Here is a 20,044-nt window from a genome sequence, read left to right as displayed (position 1 = left end):
TGTATTCAGTGAGCCTTGTAGCATCTCTCCAAAGTTTACCTGCTAATTACTACCTATTTACTTATAAAAATGCTAATCAAATATATGTGGATTTAAAAACACAGGGAAATTCCTCTTCAATTACCACAATGGTTCATTCTCTTCACTGTAGAAAGGATGCAGTCCATGACAGGCAGAGTAGTCTGTGGAATTGAAAATTAAAAGGAAAAAGGAACTCCCTGCTATGTAAAAAGTAGTTTTATTCAGTAGAGTGCTGAGTAAGGGTGATAAAATGTGTTCCGCATTGTCAGGGTACAGTAAAAGATTTTTATTTATCTTGTCTAGGATCACTTTAGACAGCTCCAAGTGACATCTTTCACATCATTAATTCATTGATATGGGTCCAAGATCCACTTTTTATCTGTAATGGAGGCAGGATAGAGGGTGATGCAGACTCTTCACCTGGAGTGGTCAATTGGGGAACTGACCAAGGTGTGAGGTCCAGAAATGTTAGCTGCTGATAGTGGAGGCAATTGTCCCATGCTAAAGACAAAACAAGAAAAAATTATAAATATTCTGGTCACAGGCTATATAAGATGTTCAAGAGAAATCCGCAGATGCAGACTGGACAGTCTGTGGGTCTAAGTGACTGCCAATTATCTCTGAGATACTAGTGTTAGATGGTACTTTCTATGCCAGTGGCAAGAGCCAAGGACTTGACAGGTCTGTTCACTGCCCTAGAAAACTGTCTACTCTTGCTGCTTTGGATGAGAAAGAAGACCTCACAATAGGGTACAACGAAGCTTAGAGGACAAGAAACCATATTTAGTAATGAAATCATTGTTCTCATCTGATTTGCTATTTTACACTTTCACTATTCTACTGGAGTGGTTTTTATATTTTTCTCTTTCCTACAGTAATATTTCAATCATATACATATGAGACACATTGTCTAGGATCCGAAATAATAAATATTGTTTTGATAAAATACACTGCTGGTCATGCACAACACCTAGATAACTATAATCTCCTTTTCTCTTACATTAGAAAGCATGTCTGAGTGCCTGAGTGAGAAACACTTAAAGTAATAGTCTTATACAATTACTAATTTATTTTTTAAAGGAAAATATTTGCTAACTCATTGTTAGCATAAAAACATTGCAATGTGATGACACAAACATCATAATACCTAGAATAAGAGCCACTGTGTATAGAAGTAGGGAGCTACCCATAATATTATGATACCTCTCTGCTTAAAATCCTTCAGAGACTCCCTGTAAAGTCATCGCAGTTCATTAGACATGCAAAGCCCTTTATAATGTGGCCACAACTTATCTCTCCAGTCCTTCTTCTTTCACTTTCTCCTATGCTTCCCTGGAAGAAGAAGAAGAAGAAGAAGAAGGAGAAGGAGAAGGAGAAGGAGAAGGAGAAGGAGAAGGAGAAGGAGAAGGAGAAGGAGAAGGAGAAGGAGAAGGAGAAGGAGAAGAGAGGGAGAGGGAGGGAGGGGGAGGGGGAGGGGGAGGGGGAGGGGGAGGGGGAGGGGGAGGGGGGGGGGGGGGGGGGGGGGGGGGGGGGGAGGGGGAGGGGGAGGGGGAGGGGGGGGAGGGGGAGGGGGAGGGGGAGGGGGAGAAGACGACACAACTGGCTATGTCTGAATTACATCACGTAATTTAATTTTTAGGGCCTTTGCTTGTATTTTCCTATCTGCTTGAATTACCCTTTCACTATATTCTATGCATACTCATCTTTCAAAACTTAACCCGAATGTTACTTTCTTCATGATATTTGCATGCCTCAAAATAATTTTTTTCAGTGCTCAAATAAAACTTCTTAGAGTTCTGCTTGAATAATAGCATTGTTTGTTGATAAATCTTTGATATTACGTAATGAAATCTGTTGTGATTAAAATGTAGTTCTCATTATATCTCCAACATGATGTATGTGATTTAGAAGTTGTTTAATGAATGTTTCTTAAAATAGTAACTAAATGGCAAACAATTATATACTAATCTCAGACTATCACCAATAAATACCACTTATAAGCAAGGAAATTCTACAATACTTATTATTTCACCATTAATAGGGACTAAAAATTATTTTGAGGATCAACAAATTAGTTAATTATGTGATTGGGGTGAAATATGGAAATAGTATAGTTTAAAGAAAAAAGCATGGTCTCTGAACTAGACAATTAGATATTCATATGAATTTCTCCACTTTTGTTTGTGAAGTCAATGAGTAATTATTTAACATCTTTGAGGTTCATTTTTGTTGTCTTAAGGAGGAGGAGGAGAAATAGTGGTGAACTCAGTTGCTGGTACATGGAAGGTGATCATTAAATATGAATTCACTTTCCCTTTCCTGAGTTCTTGTGAGCTAAATGCATAAACAGAATGACCTATGATGATGGAACATACCAGGTTAAAGTTGTCTAGAAATAGGGAAGTAAAAGGAAAATACAGAATATGTAGAAATTAAGTTATTTGATTATGAGGATAATAAGATAAAATATGCCAAAATATATTTAAACCATTTTAAATGCTGACTTTTGTATTCTAATGTTGCCTTTTCCTAAATCCAATTTTATAATATTCTAGTTTCAGGTGCAAAATAGAATATTAAAATTCTCTTGGCATGTTTGCAATGTTTCTTTTATTATCACACCCAGTATAATTCTCTATTTCAGTGATTCCACGTAGAAACCAGCCTCTTTATAGTTTCTTCTTTTGGAAACTATGTCAGCCTCTCTGAATCTCTCTGACTATCACATTCATCTTGAGCTTTCTGGTATGTTATGTAAAACAATACTAGCACCTTCTGTTTGATGTAGATAAAAATGACAGGATGAAAAGCTGACTATGAGACAAACTCCTGGCTCATTTGCAAAATAATAAAACACTTTCAGCTGCCTCACAGATAAACATTTTGAAACAAAGCATAGCTTGGGTCCATTGTATATATATATTTTTTTTCTTTAGTATTTAGAGGTCTGAACAGAACCCATGATAAAAGTGACATTTTTGGTAGTTAATCCACTACGTACTTCATTGACTTCTACTTGATTGGAAAAGAATATCTAGACAGGAAAACTTTCTTTTCATTAAGAGACTAGGAACTTGGGTTAAATATTAAGAAATAACTTATGATTCTGGCTGGTCATGGTGGCTTACACCTGTAATCCCAGCAGTTTTGGAGGCTGAGGTGGACAGATCACTTGAGGTCAGGAGTTCAAGACCAGACTGGCCAACCCAATCTCTCCTAAAAATACAAAAATTAGCCAGGTATGGTGGAGGGTGCCTGTAATACCAGCTACTCGGGAGGCTGAGGCAGGAGAATAGCTTAAACCTGGTAGGCAGTGAGCCTCCCACGTTGCAGTGAGCTGAGATTGCACCATTGCACTCCAGCCTGGGCGACAGAGCAAGACTGTCTAAAAAAGTAGAAAGAAATAATTTATGATTCTGAAGGATTAAAAGATAAAACGATCTCAGCTTTAGGAAAATAGGTATATCTTAACTTATGGGAATTAGGAAACCCAGTAGCTGTTCTCTTGAGGATAACCAGAAAGGCTGTTCCACATTTACCTGTACTTACCTTACATGGCTAAAACCTTGAATTTTCTAGAAGTTCCTAGAATATGGTTCTCTATAAACAAAGAATGTCAATAACATTATAATATCAAATATCTTTGGAAGTTTATTTTTAGCATGCTGTGCATTTATATTACAGGAGAGGACTCTAAGGAGCATTTGTAGAGGGATATCATAAAACTTACTGTCCTACCTAACATTTATTGAAACGTCAGTTACAGAACGAGAAGGCATACACATATTTTCCCCTAATTGTAACTGCTATGTACAACCAAAAACGCTGGAAATAGGGGAGAGGGAAACAAAGGAACTCCAAAGGGTTATAGGCAGAATGCAAACTGATTTGGGATCCAAGCATTGCAGAAAATGATCACCTGGGTCTGAGGTTTTCCAACACTCAAACTAGGAGCAGAAGGCATTCCAGGTAGGCCCATTTCTCTCTCTCTCAGACAAAATGGGAACTGTACATAAAACACCATGTTAGCCCTGACAGATTTAGCAAGGGAAATTGATTGGGAGCTCCACTAACAATAAGTAGTCAGAGTGAATACTCTCTTTCCTTGCTAGTCTTGTGAATTCACTACCGGGAATAGAGATGCTAGAGAAGCTGATGAGATCACAGGGGAGGAGAGAGAAACCTGCAGGAAGATGTAATGAATTATTATAGTTTTATGTTGCCTCAGGATCCATTTTGAGTATAGGTTTAGTTTTCTTATACCAAAAGCAGGGTTTAGTCACCCTTGACGGTTTCTAGGTCTCTGCTTTCTCCCAGTTCCTCAATATTGACAATCCAGATATCTACCTTATACAACCACTTCCTGGTGATCAGTTTCCAGTGAGACAGCTAGATCAAACCACTTGTCTCACTCACCTCCATATCAAGTGTGGAATGTGCAGATGTGCCTCAGGGATCACTTCTCAGTCACGGTGTGTCTCCACGGATCTCATACCTACTTGCCCAAACCCAATTAAAATTCCCTGAGGAAAGCGTGCTTGGGTAACACTTGGAACCCCGATAAAGGCTTCATCCCACAGACCCCTCTCTCTTTAACTTGCTCCCCACCTGCTTGTTGAGAGTGCATATCCCAGAAATCAGCCCCCCTTCCTGTTGGACCTGCAAGGTATGCCACCCAACTTCTCTCTGGGAACTGTCAGTAATAAACCTGCTTCTGTTATTTAATGTGTTGTGTTGTGTTGCTTCCTCTGTGTTTTATCTGACCAACACACCTGAACCTAAATTCTTTCCAAGTTAGTGCTCTGTAAGAGAGTGATTATATGGGTAGATATAAACTGGACACAGGTCAGGCAAAAGCCATGAAAGGGTCTTCCAGAATAAACAAGTTTTATTTGAGAGGGACACCTAGTCACAGGTTGACACTTACATATTAAACTGTTCTCCAGGATAAAGAGGTATCCCTTGAAGGGCACACTCTAAACATACACAACAGCCTCCCCTGAAGCCCTGTTGGGGTTATACTTTATACCCACTCTCAGGAGAGAAACCTCAAAATCAAATTACAAATAAAAAATACAGCAGAGGCCGGTTGCGGTTGCTCACGCCTGTAATCCCGGCACTTTGGGAGGCCGAGGCAGGCGGATCATGAGGTCAAGAGATCAAGATTATCCTGGCTAACATGGTGAAAAACCATCTCTACTAAAAATACAACAAATTAGCCAGGCATGATGGCACGTGCCTGTAGTCCCAGCTATTCGGGAGGCTGAGGCAGAAGAATCACTTGAACCTGGGAAGTGGAGGTTGCAGGGAGCCGAAATTGCGCCACTGCATTCCAGCTTGGGTGACAGAGTGAGATTCTGCCTCAAAAAAAGAAAAAGAAAATACAGCAGAAGATCGCAGCACAACAAGCAATTGGGGAGCCACTATCTATCCCCAACAGACAGACATTGAATTGTCACAACAAGCATCTAACAGGGAAGACTTTTTATACCACAGTCCGGGGACTCGACTCCTCTCCTTCAGAATACACCAGGTGGCCACACTGGGGTCACCTTTCTGCCTCTCTAGACAGCATCAGCAAAGACCAGTGGGAGCACCAGTGGTACCACAAGTACCAGGCAAATCAAAACAATATAGTGAAGTCTTTGAAAATTAAACTGTTATTGGAATCATAGCCCACATAAGTAGGCCATAACTTGTTTAGTAAATCTGAGCATCTTATCCTTAATTCTGGTGTTCAACTCAGTCCATCATGCATTATATTTAGCCAATTCCTAGATTTAGAAAAGCTTACAGATATACATCAAAGAAATAGGTTGGAAATCAACAGAGAGCAGGTCAATGAAAAGGCTCATTTTGAATCTATGGAGAAAATGAAGGGAATGCCAAGTGGCTAAGGTACTGAGTGTACAGAGAGTCTATTTGCCTGGAAAGCGAAGCAAATAGCACTTCAAAGTTTGGGTCAGTGATATAGGCAGTTGTGTGTGGCAAATAAACAGGTTTTTAGTGTCAATTGTGTAACTGCTTTATAGGATCTGATAGTTTTATACTTTTATGTGCTTTTAGGACAGGAAGTATCATCCTTTTATTTCCATGTTTAGAACTCCTTCAAGCATTTCTTGTAGAACCAGGCCAGTGGAGATGAATTCCCTCAGCATGTGACTGTCTGAGAAATACTTTATCTCTACATTTATAAAGCTTGGTTTGGCAAGCTACAAAATTATTGACGGGCAGATTTTTTTTTTCTTTTTTTTTTTTCTTCTTAGAGGACAAAATAGGATCCTGGCTTGTAAGACTTCTGCTATGAAGTGCACTGTTAATTTGATAAGATTTCATTTATAAGTTATTAGATGCTTCTCTTTCACTGCTTTTACAGCTTTTTCCTTCATATTGATTTTAGATAGTCTGATGACTATATTCCTTGATGAGGTTCATCTCGCAAAGTATCTCCCAGGTGTTCCTTGAGCTTCTTGTATCTGAATATGTAACTCTGTAGGAAGACCAGGGAAGTACTTCAGAATCAGTCCCTCAAATAGGTTTTCTAAGCTTGTTACTATTTATTTTTCCTTTGCCCTCAGGAATACCTATAAGTAGTAGGTTTGGTTGCTTTACATAATTCCATATTTTTTAGAAGCTTTGTTCATTTCTTAGAATTCTTTTTTAGTTATTTCTGACTAGATTATTTTAAAAGGCCTGTCTAAGCTCTGACACTCTCCTGTTTAGTCTGGTCTGCCTATTGTTAAAACTTTAGACTATATTTTGTAATTCCTTCAATAAATTTTTCATTTCTAGTTATGTTTTTTGTTTAATTCTATCTATCTCTTTAGTAAATTTTTCATTCATATCCTGAATTTTTTTTTCTTTGTGTTGGTTTTCAACTTTCTCTTGGATCTCATTGAGCTTCCTTACAACTCATATTTTACATTCTTTATCTGTCATTTCACAATTTCCATTTTGCTTAGAGTCTATTACTAGAGAGCTAGTGTGACCTTTTTGGTGTGTCTGCCACTGTGCCCCACTTCCTGCCTCACCCTTCATGCAAGTCCTGGCTGGCGGGCACACTGCCAGTGGGGGTGCAGCCACCCACCCCTCCGCATAACCTTGGACATGTTTTCCTAGGTGCATCCATCCCAACCCCCAGTGAGAACAACTATGGCCATATTTGCAGCAGTGGGTGGGGGTAGGTAGAAGTTCCTCTATCCATATCTACTGCTGGGCACTGGTGCCACCTTTCTGTTGGTGTAGAATCATACTCTTCCTGTAGAGCCCAGAACTGTACCCTTGTCTCTGCTGGGAGGGATGCATTTACCTTCTTCTCACAACTGGGGAGATATCTGGCAGAAGAGATGCACAATCTGGTTTCCTTTGTCCCAGAGGGTGCTTTGGTTTGCTGTATCCTTCCCCTAGAGACAACCTACCATGAGGGTTGAACTCTAGGAACCTGCAGCACCCCAGGGTCCCACCAGACCTTTGCAGTTGTCACAGTCTGAAGTAATTCTGGGAAATATCTGTGGATGATATAGGGATGCAGAGACATAAGGGCTGAGAATTCCTGGGCAGGATAGAGGCACACAATGGATGCACAACCAGTATGGTGCCCTCTACCTCAGCTCAAGTGTTGGGGGCAGCTCAGTGGGTGAACTTATGCCACCTGGCCACCCAGCATTCTGCCCTCAAGAAGTTCCCAAATTGCCACCCACAACAATACTTGGGCTAGCAAAGAAAGAGGTGCTCTCAGATAGTTTGGCAGTCGGCAGCCGGCTGCAGGAGTTAGGAGAGCAAAATATACCCCCACCTGCCCTTTCTAAGGGCTCTGAGTTCACAGGGGTCAATCTCTGCTAAACTCTTGCTTCCTTCTTTTTCTGCACCCCAGATTCTTCCCATGTATTCTTGGATAGGTTCTGGCACTGTTTCTTCAGTATTTCACTCAGACCATGATTATTCACCTGTAACTTTGGTTCTGCTTTCTGTAGACAACTGGCATCCAATATCTCTAGTTAGACATCTTGGATTAAAACAACAATGACAACAACAAAAATAACAGAAACAGCTTTTGATAAAAGATGGGCTTTCCCACATCAGGTCATATCAAAGGATCCAATAGTGGTTCTAGTGGTAAATTCAATAAAGTTGGAATAATTGTCTTATAGTAATTGTAATGTTTGTTTATATCACCCTGGAGAACCTGATTGTCTTGAATATCCCTATGGGCTCCATATAAACCTGAGAAGACAAAAGAATAATCAGAGAGCATCAACCTCAATTGTCACATTGAATCCTCAGAATGTGTTCAGCATCAGAGGTGACAGTGAAGCAGTTCTCCCCTTCTCAAGTTCTATCAGCCTGTAAGCGCCACATCATATACCAAAGTGTTTTCTGTCAAATTGAGGTGATCGTCCGGCAAGATTTCAGTGAACAAAAATAAAGAACATTGTTGGAGAACAACAGTTTTTTGACTGTTTTTCCTTGTCCTCCTTAATAAGAAAGGTAGCTGAAAGAATCTGTACTTCAAGGAGATTTTTATAATTCTGCTGAAAAGACAAGGGAATCAGATTAAATATATGTCTATATAAGACAGTTGTTCAACAAAAATTAGGTGAGTGACTAAAGGCTCTTTTCTCTGAGTATTTATTCAGAGAACTGATGTGTCAGTTCTCACCAATTGAACAGGGTTTAAAGCATAGAAGTCCCTTTCAGCTGTGTTTCTTCCTTCTAGTCCCTCCCTTTCTTCCCAGTTTTCCCGTCTCTGAATTACTCTGATCAGAGGCCTACTAGCAGCTTTTAGGGATTCCTTGTAGAGATAGACTGTGCTATTCTATTATACTATATAGGCATATGTTCATATTTATCACATTTTGTTATTTTCATACAAATGGTCTTATAACAAATTTTATGTTCTTCTCTTATTTTCACTTAACAAAATAGCTTAAAGTTTGTCCATTATCAGTTTGTAGTGAGTGTTCCCTTTTTTCCCCAGTGGGAAGAAGATAGTATTCTCTTTTATGAATTACTATAATTTATTCAACCTACATTCTCCTAATGACATTTGGGATTTTCTCAAATTGTGCTCTAATAAAAATCCTGCGATGAATGTTTTTGTTTGTTTGTTTGTTTGTTTGCTTGTTTGTTTGTTTTGTGACAGAGTTTCTCTCTGTTGCCAGACTGACTGGAGCGCAGTGGTGTGATCGTGTTTCACTGCAACCTCCACCTCCTGGGTTCAAGTGATTCTCCTGCTTCAGCCTCCTGAGTAACTGGGACTATGGCATGTGCCACCATGCCCAACTAATTTTTGTATTTTCAGTAGAGATGGGTTTTCACCATATTGGCCAGGATGATCTTGATCTCTCATGATCCGCCTGCTTCAGCCTCCCAAAGTGACGGGATTACAGTTGTGAGCCACCATGCCCAGCCGCAATGCATGTTTTTAAGCTTATTTCTTCATGAATTTGTGTGATTGCACCTACAGTGTATGTTCTAAGAAGTACATTTTCTGAGTCAAGGAATCTGTCCATTGAAATGATGATAGGTTATTGAGGGAAGTCAGGGACCTTGAACAGAGGGACCAGCTGAAGCTATGGCAGAATAGCATAAATTGTGAAGATTTCATGGACATTTATTAGTTCCTCAAATTAATACTTCTATAATTTCTTGCGCCTGTCTTTACTGCAATCTTGGAACATAAATTGTGAAGATTTCATGGACACTTATCACTTCCCCAGTCAATACCCTTGTGATTTCCTATGCCTGTCTTTACTTTAATCTCTTAATCTCATCATCTTCATAAACTGAGGAGGATGTATGTCACCTCAGGACCTTGTGATGATTGCATTAACTGCACAAATTGTTTGTAGAGCACATGTGTTTGAACAATATGAAATCTGGGCACCTTGAAAAAAGAACAAGATAATGGCAACGTTCAGGGAACAAGAGAGATAACCTTAAACTCTGTCTGCCAGTGAGCCAGGTAGAACAGAGCCATATTTCTCTTCTTTCAAAAGTAAATGGGAGAAATATCGCTGAATTCTTTTTCTCAGCAAGGAACATCCCTGAGAAAGAGAATGCGTCCCTGAGGGTAGGCCTCTAAATGGCCCCTTTCTGGGAGGCTGTCTTCTATGACCCAAGGGATGAAATAAGCCCTGGTCTCCTGTAGCATTCCTAGTCTTATTAGGATGAGGAAATTGCCGCCTAATAAATTTTGGTCAGACAAGTTGCTCTCAAACCCTGTCTCCTGATAAGATGTTATCAATGACAATGCGTGCCTGAAACTTCATTAGCAATTTTAATTTCACCCCGTCCTGTGGTCCTGTGATCTTGCCCTGCCTCCATTTGCTTTGTGATATTCTATTATCTTGTGAAGCATGTGATCTCTGTGACCCACACCTTATTTGTGCACTCTCCTCTTTTGAAAATTGCTAATAAAAACTTGCTGGTTTTATGGCTCAGGGAGCATCACAGAACCTGCTGACATGTGATGTCTCTCCTGGACACCCAGCTTTAAAATTTCTGTCTTTTGTACTCTTTCCCTTTATTTCTCAGATCAGCCGACGCTTAGGGAAATAGAAAAGAACCCATGTTAACTATTGGGGGTGGGTTCCCCCAATAATAGGTGAATGTGAGAGTGCTTTACAAGGAAGTAGAGCTAGTTACACTCCTGCTAACATGTATGAGAGTTTCACTTGTCTCATTGTTTTGAAATATTCAAAACTCATCTATAATTTTATCCTTCCTGCTAAATCCTCTGTTGGATACAACAAAGCTATTGATTTTAAAAAATGGAATAAGTCAGGAAAGAGCTTCATATAACTCTCCATTAACAATATTTTCAATATGTGTTTTTGATATGCATTGTAACAGTAGCATTTTCATTGGTGTCAGTTTCCTGCTCAAATATAAGTGCTTGGACATTATGGCCATTCCAACTGAGTTATACTATCCAAAAAATAAATGGATTGATTTTTTTCTCAGTGGCCTGCTCCTGACTCCAATGGTCAATACTTTTCTTGCCAAAATACATGAGAGGTTAGATGTGTTTTCTCATTCATGGCCAGACATGGCCCCACAAAATAACAGAAAAGAGAAAATGTTATTCATCATTACCAAAGTATGCTTTTATAGAGAAATAACTAAAAATGTGTACTGATTTATGAGCATCCTATAAAGTTTACAGTTATTGCTGTATCCTTCTTGATACAGATTTGTATTTGAGGAAGTTAAAAGCATATACAGTACACTTTTAAAATAATCTCTTATAGCACCCAAATCAGTATTTGCCACACCACACCCAAGAAATCAAGCTAGTATCAGTGCCAAAACACATTGTTAAGGAGCATTGTCCACTCCTTGAATAACTTGAAAATTGATGTCTGGAGAAAAGGAGCATTGTCCACTCCTTGAATAACTTGAAAATTGATGTCTGGAGAAACGTTGAAAATAAATTGCTTTAAAGGACTATCTGGAAAACCCAAAAGGCAAACTTAGAAGTTGGTTTTGTATCTTTGTATATTGAACAATGTGTTTTTTAGTTTTATTTTTAAATGTCCAGATCCTATCTAATGAACAAACTCATGCAAAATATCAGATATAGTAATTTAAAAATTGAACAGACAGAATCTATGAAGAGTAATCATAAAACCCACTATCCTTTTAAATATCATGAAGCTCAACTTCTGGTTAAATTTACTAATTAAAACTGTTTTTCCCCTTTTTGTGAATTGTAATTGTGCAGTTTCAAACTTTTCTGATCATTCCAGAGTAAAACAAAGTGTCAATCCAAAAATTAAAATTTCTAAACATGAGTGACAGTTAAATCTTCAAACATACTTGAAATTGAGGACATACCTTTTTCCCATATGCAAGAAGACTGAAAGTTGAGAAATGGAGTAGATTTGGCTTCTTCTCTCATCTTGGTCTGTTGTTAGAATGATTCTATACCAGCTTTCTTTCTCAGTATGTTGCCAGGAAACATATTAATTATTTGGCCAAACCGTGGGGAAAGGCTGATTGAAATGCTCTGTTAAAGTAGCTAGGCTGCCTATGACATGCCCGTTAGAATTTCCAAGAAGTTTGGTTCTCATATGCAGTTGCATTCTCAAAATGCAGGGGCCATAAAACTTGAAAAAAAAAAAAAAAAACTGATTATTTGAATGAAGAATTAACTTTAGAGCTCACTGATTAATTAAACAACTTAACAGAAATATGTACTCCATTTTCAGTTACAGAGTTTAGAGCCATTTTCTTTTAAGTCATCATTGAATTATTAAACACCCTCTTCCTTTCTTATCTACCATGGTAAATATTAAGTGGATGCATGTATTTCTCCCATTATCATCTTTAGGAATTAACATAAAATGTGTGTTAAAAAGGGATAAGTTCTTTTAATATTCTCATAATGCTACTTGGAAAGATAATTTCCTGGTGTCCAAAACTGTCTCAGATGTTAATAAAAAAGAGGAACCATTTTGATTGCCAATTAAATTATAGTTTATCTTTATTAAGTAGAAAACAAGATAGATGTGCTATAATTGTAAATTGAGGTTTTTGTGTCAACTGAAGGCTTAAAGTTATCCTAAAGAAGAAATTTTCCCAAATCCTATACAAATGAGTATAATCTTGATTAAAAACCTGACTATAACTTTACCAAAAAATCATAGGGCACTTTTATCTTTGGTATAGGAAAATTCATAATGTAAAATTAATACATAGCTTATTAAAATGATAGCCCTCATAATTAGATAAGTTTTTTTAGGAACTTAAAAATGTTTTAATATCAGTATCAGTATTCATATAATCTAAAATATTAGAATTTATAAAAATACATGATTGCTATAGAAACTAAAAATTCAGCAAAATTTTGGATAAAAAATACAAAATGAGTATATATATAATCTTTTACTTTATAAAATAGATTATTCTCAGGCCCAAACCCATCATCATGTTTTATGGGAAAATATTAAAGACATTTCTATTAATGTAAAAAATGAATGACAAATGCCTACTCTCATTGCTGTTATTAAATATTGTATTTAATACTAGTCAACTCAATTAAAAGAAAAAAAACTTTGTAGAAAAAAAAGGAAGTTGATATACATGTGAATATGACACAACTGTATGCCTGGAAGTCCCAAGAGAATCAGTTAAAACACTAATCCAAAAATAAAATGATGTTATAAGTCTTTTTTATGTAAAATTAATGTATGTAAATTAATAATTTCCACATACAATATGCTGCAAGGAATTTCCAACTTTTATTAAAATATTAATAACATATTTAGGAGTGTGCACAACATGAAGAATTCTCACTAAACAAAAGAAGTCTTGAAAAAAAGCAAGACATAACACATTCTTGAATAGAAAGACATATTAAAATAGATCTTTTTTTTGGGTAATTCATAAATTTAATATGATACTCATGAAAATACCAAACACTAGCTGGCAGTTTATTTATTTTACTAAACAAACTAATTCTAAATTTTATGTGAAGAAACAACTAAGAAAATTAGAGACATTTTTGAAAAATAATGAATACATCCTAATCGTTTCATGCAATAAAACATTATAAATTTCTAATAATTAGATAAGTATAGTGTTGAGACATAAGCTTTCAGGGAGGACAATAGAAGAAAATAAAAATCATAAATAGACCCAGTCACATATGAGAATGTAGTAAGTTATTAACATGGCATCTCAGCTCAGTAGGAAAATATAAGTTATTTATCGTATCATACTCTGATTAATGAAGAGACATCGGAGCAAAAAAAATAGGATTAATATAAATCTGACACTGTACAATGAGGTAAATAAAAAATGAGTCAAAGATTTAATCTAACCAGGTAATCCTTTCTAATGATTTTTGTAAGTCCAGCAGCATATATATATATTTGTGCTTGTGTGTATATATATATATATATACAGAGAGAGAAACAGCACATTTTTTTAAAGTTTGCATTAAGAAAAATTTATAGACAGATTCAAAGCATAATGATAAACTGAGGACAAGACAATACTCCCAATTTCTGTCAAATACAAAGTGCTATTCTCTCTAATATATAAGAACTGCAAACGTATAACAAGATGGTTAGTAACAATGAAAAATAAGTTTTAATTTTGACTAGGAAATTCACAGTGAAAGAGAGAAAAATGGCTTAAAAACATACGACAAGCTAGTTAACCACAATTCTAATATAAATAGGCCTATTAAAGCAGTGCCTAAATATCCTTTTTTAGAAACAATATGATTTGAAAATCCTAATATGTGTCAATTATGTACCTGTGGAGAAACAGGATACTCTCATACATTATCACTACAACCACTACAACCACTATAGATTATGTTTAACCAGATATCCTACTTCTAGAACTTTTTCTAGATATAGCCATGCAAGTACCTAATGATGAACTGTACAATGGTTTTTATGGTCAATCATATTCATTAGCAAAAAAATTGGAGGTAACGTAAATGCTCAGTACATGCACACTAGCAAAAATTATATACATATCTGTATAAAACAACAAGGAAGCTCTCTATGTATTAGTAGGGAACAATCTATCAGACATTGCAAAAAAAAGCAAAAGTTACAATTATTATGTAATTCAAAAGTTATAGTTTAGTGAAAAAAGTAAGAGTGCAGAACATTTTAATCACTAGCCACTATTCGTGTATGAGTGTATGAGTGATAAAACAAGATAAATATTTATATTTGCTTTTATATAAAGGCACTCTAGGAAAATACCTAAGACATTAGCAACAATAGCATCTGTGGTTGAGCATGGAAGGGAATCTAGGTAACTAAGGGAATCTAGGTAACTAATTAAGTTTAGGGTAGAAGACAGATTTTTATTGTTTTTTTGTTTTGTTTTGTTTTTTGTTTTTTTGAGATGGAGTCTCGCTTTGTTGCCCAGGCTGGAGTCCAGTGGCACTATCTCAGCTCACCACAACCTCTGCCTCCCAGGTTCAAACAATTCTCCTGCCTCAGCCTCCCAAATAGCTGCGATAACAGGAGCCCACCACCACACCCAGCTAATTTTTGTATTTTTAGTAGAGACGGGGTTTCACCACGTTTGCCAGGCTGATCTCAAACTCCTGACCTTGTGATCCGCCTGCTTTGGCCTCCCAAAGTGCTGGGATTACAGGCGTCAACCACCACACGAGGCCTATTGTTAAGTGTTTTTGTATTTACTCCTTGGGAACATCTTACCTATTAAAATAATCTATATCATTTATATATATAGTGAATGGTTACTTCAAATGAGAGTCATGAATTGGCATATCTTTATATTTCCTTAAATAATCTGGTATAACAAAAATTCTATGGGTCACTCTTTGGAAAATGCTAGCATAGGAACAAGAAGGCTCTAGTTTTAGAAGTATTGTGCCAATTAATTCAAAAAAGTCATTTTACCTTCGGACGTCAGTTTTCTTCTCTATATCTAAAAGGGTAATAGAAGAGGAGTTTCCAAGAATTTATCCAGGTTTTAAATCCTATAAGTACAGCAGAGTACGAATAATTGAATCTTTACTCTTTCTAAGCATCAGCTTTCACAACATGGAATCTCCTTTTAACAAAAATGCAAGAGATAGAGAGTGACCTCTAATTCCAGAACATCTCACCTAATTTTTTGTATAAAATTCCATGATACCAATCGATATTGATGTAATTTTTCCACTTAAAAACTGTCATAAACATTTAATATTAAACTCTTTTTATTTTTACTCTTTTAATCAAAGTGTATCACTCTGCTGAGAATATGTAAAGTAGTGATGAGAGAAATATGAATATACCTGTCAGGACCCTGTGTATTGATAAAATTCAGTATTTTTTATTTATGTGTTATTTTTAATAATTTATGTTGGCCTCTTTATTCTATCAGCTACTTTTGTTTTTTTCTCTATTTTGTTTCTTTGTCCTAATGAAATAGGTAATATTGTGGGCTGATGATAACTCATTGATTGCTCATCTACCCTCGGGTGTGTTCAACATGCAGTAACATTCATTCTACCCTATAATGAGTTTTAAAAGGGAGTGATTCTGGAATAATTTCATTTACATCCTGTAAATGCAACCAAGAGTATGCAATGATAAGAGTTCTAATAAGATGAGAAGTTTAGTGTGCTGTTCACATTTGCCCCCCTTTGCTACTTAAATCCAGAATTCTTCAGACCAGTGAATCAGAACAAGGAAACAAACTGAGAAGTAAACAGATGCCTGTCAGAACTGTCATGTTGTTTTCATGAGTTTGCTCTTGTTAGAAAGTTTGAATGAAATACATGGAAAAAAAATGATAAATCTGACAAATCAGTCAATTCACAAATTCAAGAACATACATGTTGATTTTATAGCCACTTTTGCAGTTTTAATATATCTCAAGATTTTAGAAATCATGTTTTTTAAACAGAAAAAAAATCCCCAATGGTTACTTATAAACAGGCTTTTAGTAACAAATATTTAAGCACTGCTATTCCTTTGGGCCAATGCAGGGCTATAGTAAAAATCTGAGATTTGAATGTTGCTGATACTTGTTTTTATTTTTTATTTCAATCTACCATTTAGTAACCAAATATTTTATATTGGGGATTTTAAAATTTTTTTCTGGTTCTTAATTTTAATTTTTGATACAAAATAGATAATAGTACTATATACTAAATAATATTATACAAATTATTAAATAATATAATACAATTTAAATAATATATAGCATTCTTGGCACATTATATACTGCATAAAAGGTAGTTATTACTATTTTTTATATTTTATTAAGTTGTAATTGAATCAGCCTCCATCCTGAAAAAATTATACATAAAGGGTCTAAAGTACTTATACATAATATGTAGCCAATGTTATTTCTTCTCTGTTTAAGAATGATAAAAGGTACCAACTGCTACTTCTGGCCCACCTATATTTTTTTCTTTGCATTATAAAAATGTATTGATAAACTGTGAGATTAAATTTTTTATTCTACAAAAGTTGAAATAAGACAGTCTACTCTAGCTGGAAAACTACTGCAGGGCCGTCGTTGTGGTGGATTGTATTTGCTGCTGTGTCAATCATAGGTGGCAGGCACCACATGATTCCTTAGTCATCTGACAGAATTAATGAATCCATTCAATTGCTTCACCTACTACCCAGTGGTGCTTTAAACTCCATGGAAAGAATTCAATTGAGTGGTACCCCTCAGAGTTTCGATAACATGTCTTAAAGTCAGGGTTTTCAAAGTGTGATTCATGAGTCACCTGCGTCAGAATAATCAATTGCTTTTTAGAATTTGTTTTAGAAATCACATTCACAATTTAATTTTATCTTTCAAATAAATCTTTGATATGGAAACTTAGTAATCATGAAAGTGTTAATATTATTTCTAATAAAATATTAATGGATAGTTTCTGTATAATTACTATGCTCCAGGAATTGTACCAAACCATTTGCACAATTATTTATTCCTCAGAAAGAGAAAAAAACTATAAAGTAGACATCTATTCTATCTATTGGATAAAGAAACTTAGACCCGAGAGAAACATGATTTCCTCTAGGTTACACAGATAATTGATTAACTGAGCAAGACTAGAAAAATTCATTGCTTATAAAGTCACATTTACTGAACTGCTTTTGTGTGCCAAGGCTTGTATTTGGCTCCGGGAAAAGGAAACAAAATAAGATAAAGCCTTCAATCCACAAGGTATTGTTCTCCTATCTTCTTTGACAGAACAGGGCAGGATCAGGCCAAAGGAGCAATGAAATCCACAACAACATGGATACAGTACAATTTTTGGAATGTATGTGGGTTGCTCTGACTACATTTGTAGTATTGAGTAATTTGTGCATTAAACATATAATCAATTTATATTTGTAACAGCAATAATAATCAGTTGTAACCCCACAACTAGAACTGCATCTGACTAATGATAGATGGTTGATAAAGAGTTGCTGAATGATAGAATGAATGAGTAGTCTGCTCTACATTGAGCCCATGCTAAGATTTCTGAAACCTTATGAGCCAAACTCTTTTAAGTTTTGCCTTAGGTTGCAGGGTAACCTAATGCCATTTCTTCAATGATACAATCACTTTACTAGATCCTTGGCCTTGCCACTTGCAAGTGTATCTTCCTGATGACTGTTCTAAATGGTTTCCTCTGCAAAGTTGAAGAGTTTTCCCAGAAAGTTTTTTTTTAGTCTATTTCCTCTGCTTTGCATGAAATGTATACTATCATTTCTACAATGATTGAACCTCTACTTTGTTTAAGGCTCATGGTGGGTTCTGGTAAGCAAAATAGTCATGGACTCAAAACTTGACTGGTCTCATATTCTAATGAGAAAATTAGGCATGTGTTGGGAAAGGAAATATGCAGGCTTGTCATATGGTAAAATATAATAAACCAAATGACAATGATCAGAAAATCTAGAAAGTGTCCTTTAAGTGATAATAAAAAAAATTAGTCCACAAGCATTAATCCAATTATACTGTTATTCATTATTCTATATTTGAGTTGTTTTTCAAAATACAACAGATTTTACTGTGCTAATAAAAGTTATGTATAGTAAGTTAATCAGGGAAAAGGTATACCTACTTCTGACTACTTCTGCTGCCAAATGCTAAAAGAGCCCTATGCTTAAAGAAAGTTGAAAAACGCTGGCATTTATATCTATAAACTTCCATTCATAAATAATTCTAAGGACAAAATGAAGCTGAAAAATGATGATAATAATATGCTGGTTATTTGTTAAATATTCACTCAGGATGTACCTATGGAAAATGTACTGTGTGCCAACCGTGGAGCTCTAAAGCTGACTTCCTTTCAGTCCTCATAGATTTAGCAGTCTACAGAGAGCACAGAGCTATTGACAAATAATAATTAATCGGGAGATTGAGCGAGGGCATCTCTGAGGAAGAAGTAGCATTAAACAGAATGCAAGATGAGGAGTCCAGCTAAAAAATATGTCCTGCAGAGAAAGGAATGTATGTGAATTGTCTAGCTGGAAGAAAATAGGTGAGGCTGCACAATAGGAAAAGGGGCTAGGGATATCCCTAAGTCCTAATAGCAGTAATATTGCCACAAATCATTTAGATTAAGCCTTTATTCATTTCTGTTTCACATGGTAGTATTGATATCCAATTATCTAAAGACTTTGAAGGCTTATTTACTTGTTCTGCAAATTTTTCTTAAAGTAATGAAGATTCTCATGTAGCATTACTCTGACTATTGATGCCTCACAAGATTACACTGAAATTCATTTGTGAAAAGTTTTTTTTAATATCTCAATTTAATGAGTCTGAAAGCTGAGATTCTATAACTTATTTCAGTGTCATTACAACTTGAAGAAAATACTGATACTCTTAGAGATATGAACTTTGAACTTCAAAATATATATTATTTAAATGTCTAATAAAAAGACATAATTTCTTACAGTACTCTATATTAATTTAAGTAATGTCTATGTTCTCAGAATGCTTTTCTACAAAATCAGTGTTTCTGTAGTTCTACACTCAGATTGTATATGACAACTTTATTAGACTATCAAGCTTTCAACCAGAACAGCATTGAAAAAAATCTACAGAACACAAAATGGAGAAAAAACAGTTTTTTGTGACAGCTAAATCATAGAGTTTTCACAAGAACATTTTTAGTATTGATTCTTGAAAGCAAAAATTATTTCCAAAATGAGGAGCTCCTATTGGCTGTAGCTTTTAACATCTTCCTTTTCTTCTCATTGCCACAGTTTATCAGAATAGTTTAATATGAGGAGAAAAGCTCTCAAAAAAAAAAAGAAAGAAAGCTGAAATTGCTTGATCTAGTTAAACATGATTTTTTTCTAAATGATGTTCAATATTGCTAGAGGTTTTTTTTCTTCTCATTTAATCTCAAATTACTACATAAGAAAGCACTTGACATTTGCACACCAGCCTTCCTCAAAGAGATATTTTAAGTTCTTAAAGAAAAAGGCAAGTATATATAAGTATGCTAAGAACAGAGGCCTTTAAAAAAATCACTGACACTGTTATAAAACTATAGTATAGAAACATGCACAGGTAG

The 20,044-nt window shown here is 35.7% G+C and overlaps 1 long non-coding RNA gene across 3 annotated transcripts in view; it reads right to left on the bottom strand.

The window, feature by feature from the left end:
• Positions 1–247: 247 nt before the first annotated feature.
• LOC126956289 (uncharacterized) overlaps positions 248–20,044 on the bottom strand; it is a 58,729-nt gene continuing 38,932 nt past the window's right edge. The window contains exons 2-4 of one of the 3 annotated variants that reach the window (XR_007726280.1): positions 11,860–12,131; positions 3,571–3,621; positions 248–522 (exon numbers count right to left, since the gene is read on the bottom strand). This is a non-coding gene — a long non-coding RNA (uncharacterized LOC126956289). Of the gene's footprint in view, positions 523–3,570; positions 3,622–7,269; positions 7,530–11,859; positions 12,132–20,044 lie in introns of those variants that run through there. The other 2 variants (XR_007726278.1, XR_007726279.1) reach the window with 2 other exon arrangements.

The sequence above is a fragment of the Macaca thibetana genome, chromosome 6 (genome assembly GCF_024542745.1).
Source record: "Macaca thibetana thibetana isolate TM-01 chromosome 6, ASM2454274v1, whole genome shotgun sequence".
In the NCBI taxonomy this organism is placed as follows: domain Eukaryota; kingdom Metazoa; phylum Chordata; class Mammalia; order Primates; family Cercopithecidae; genus Macaca; species Macaca thibetana.
Note: the sequence above shows the minus strand (reverse complement) of the source record. Positions and strands in the feature narration are given on the sequence as shown.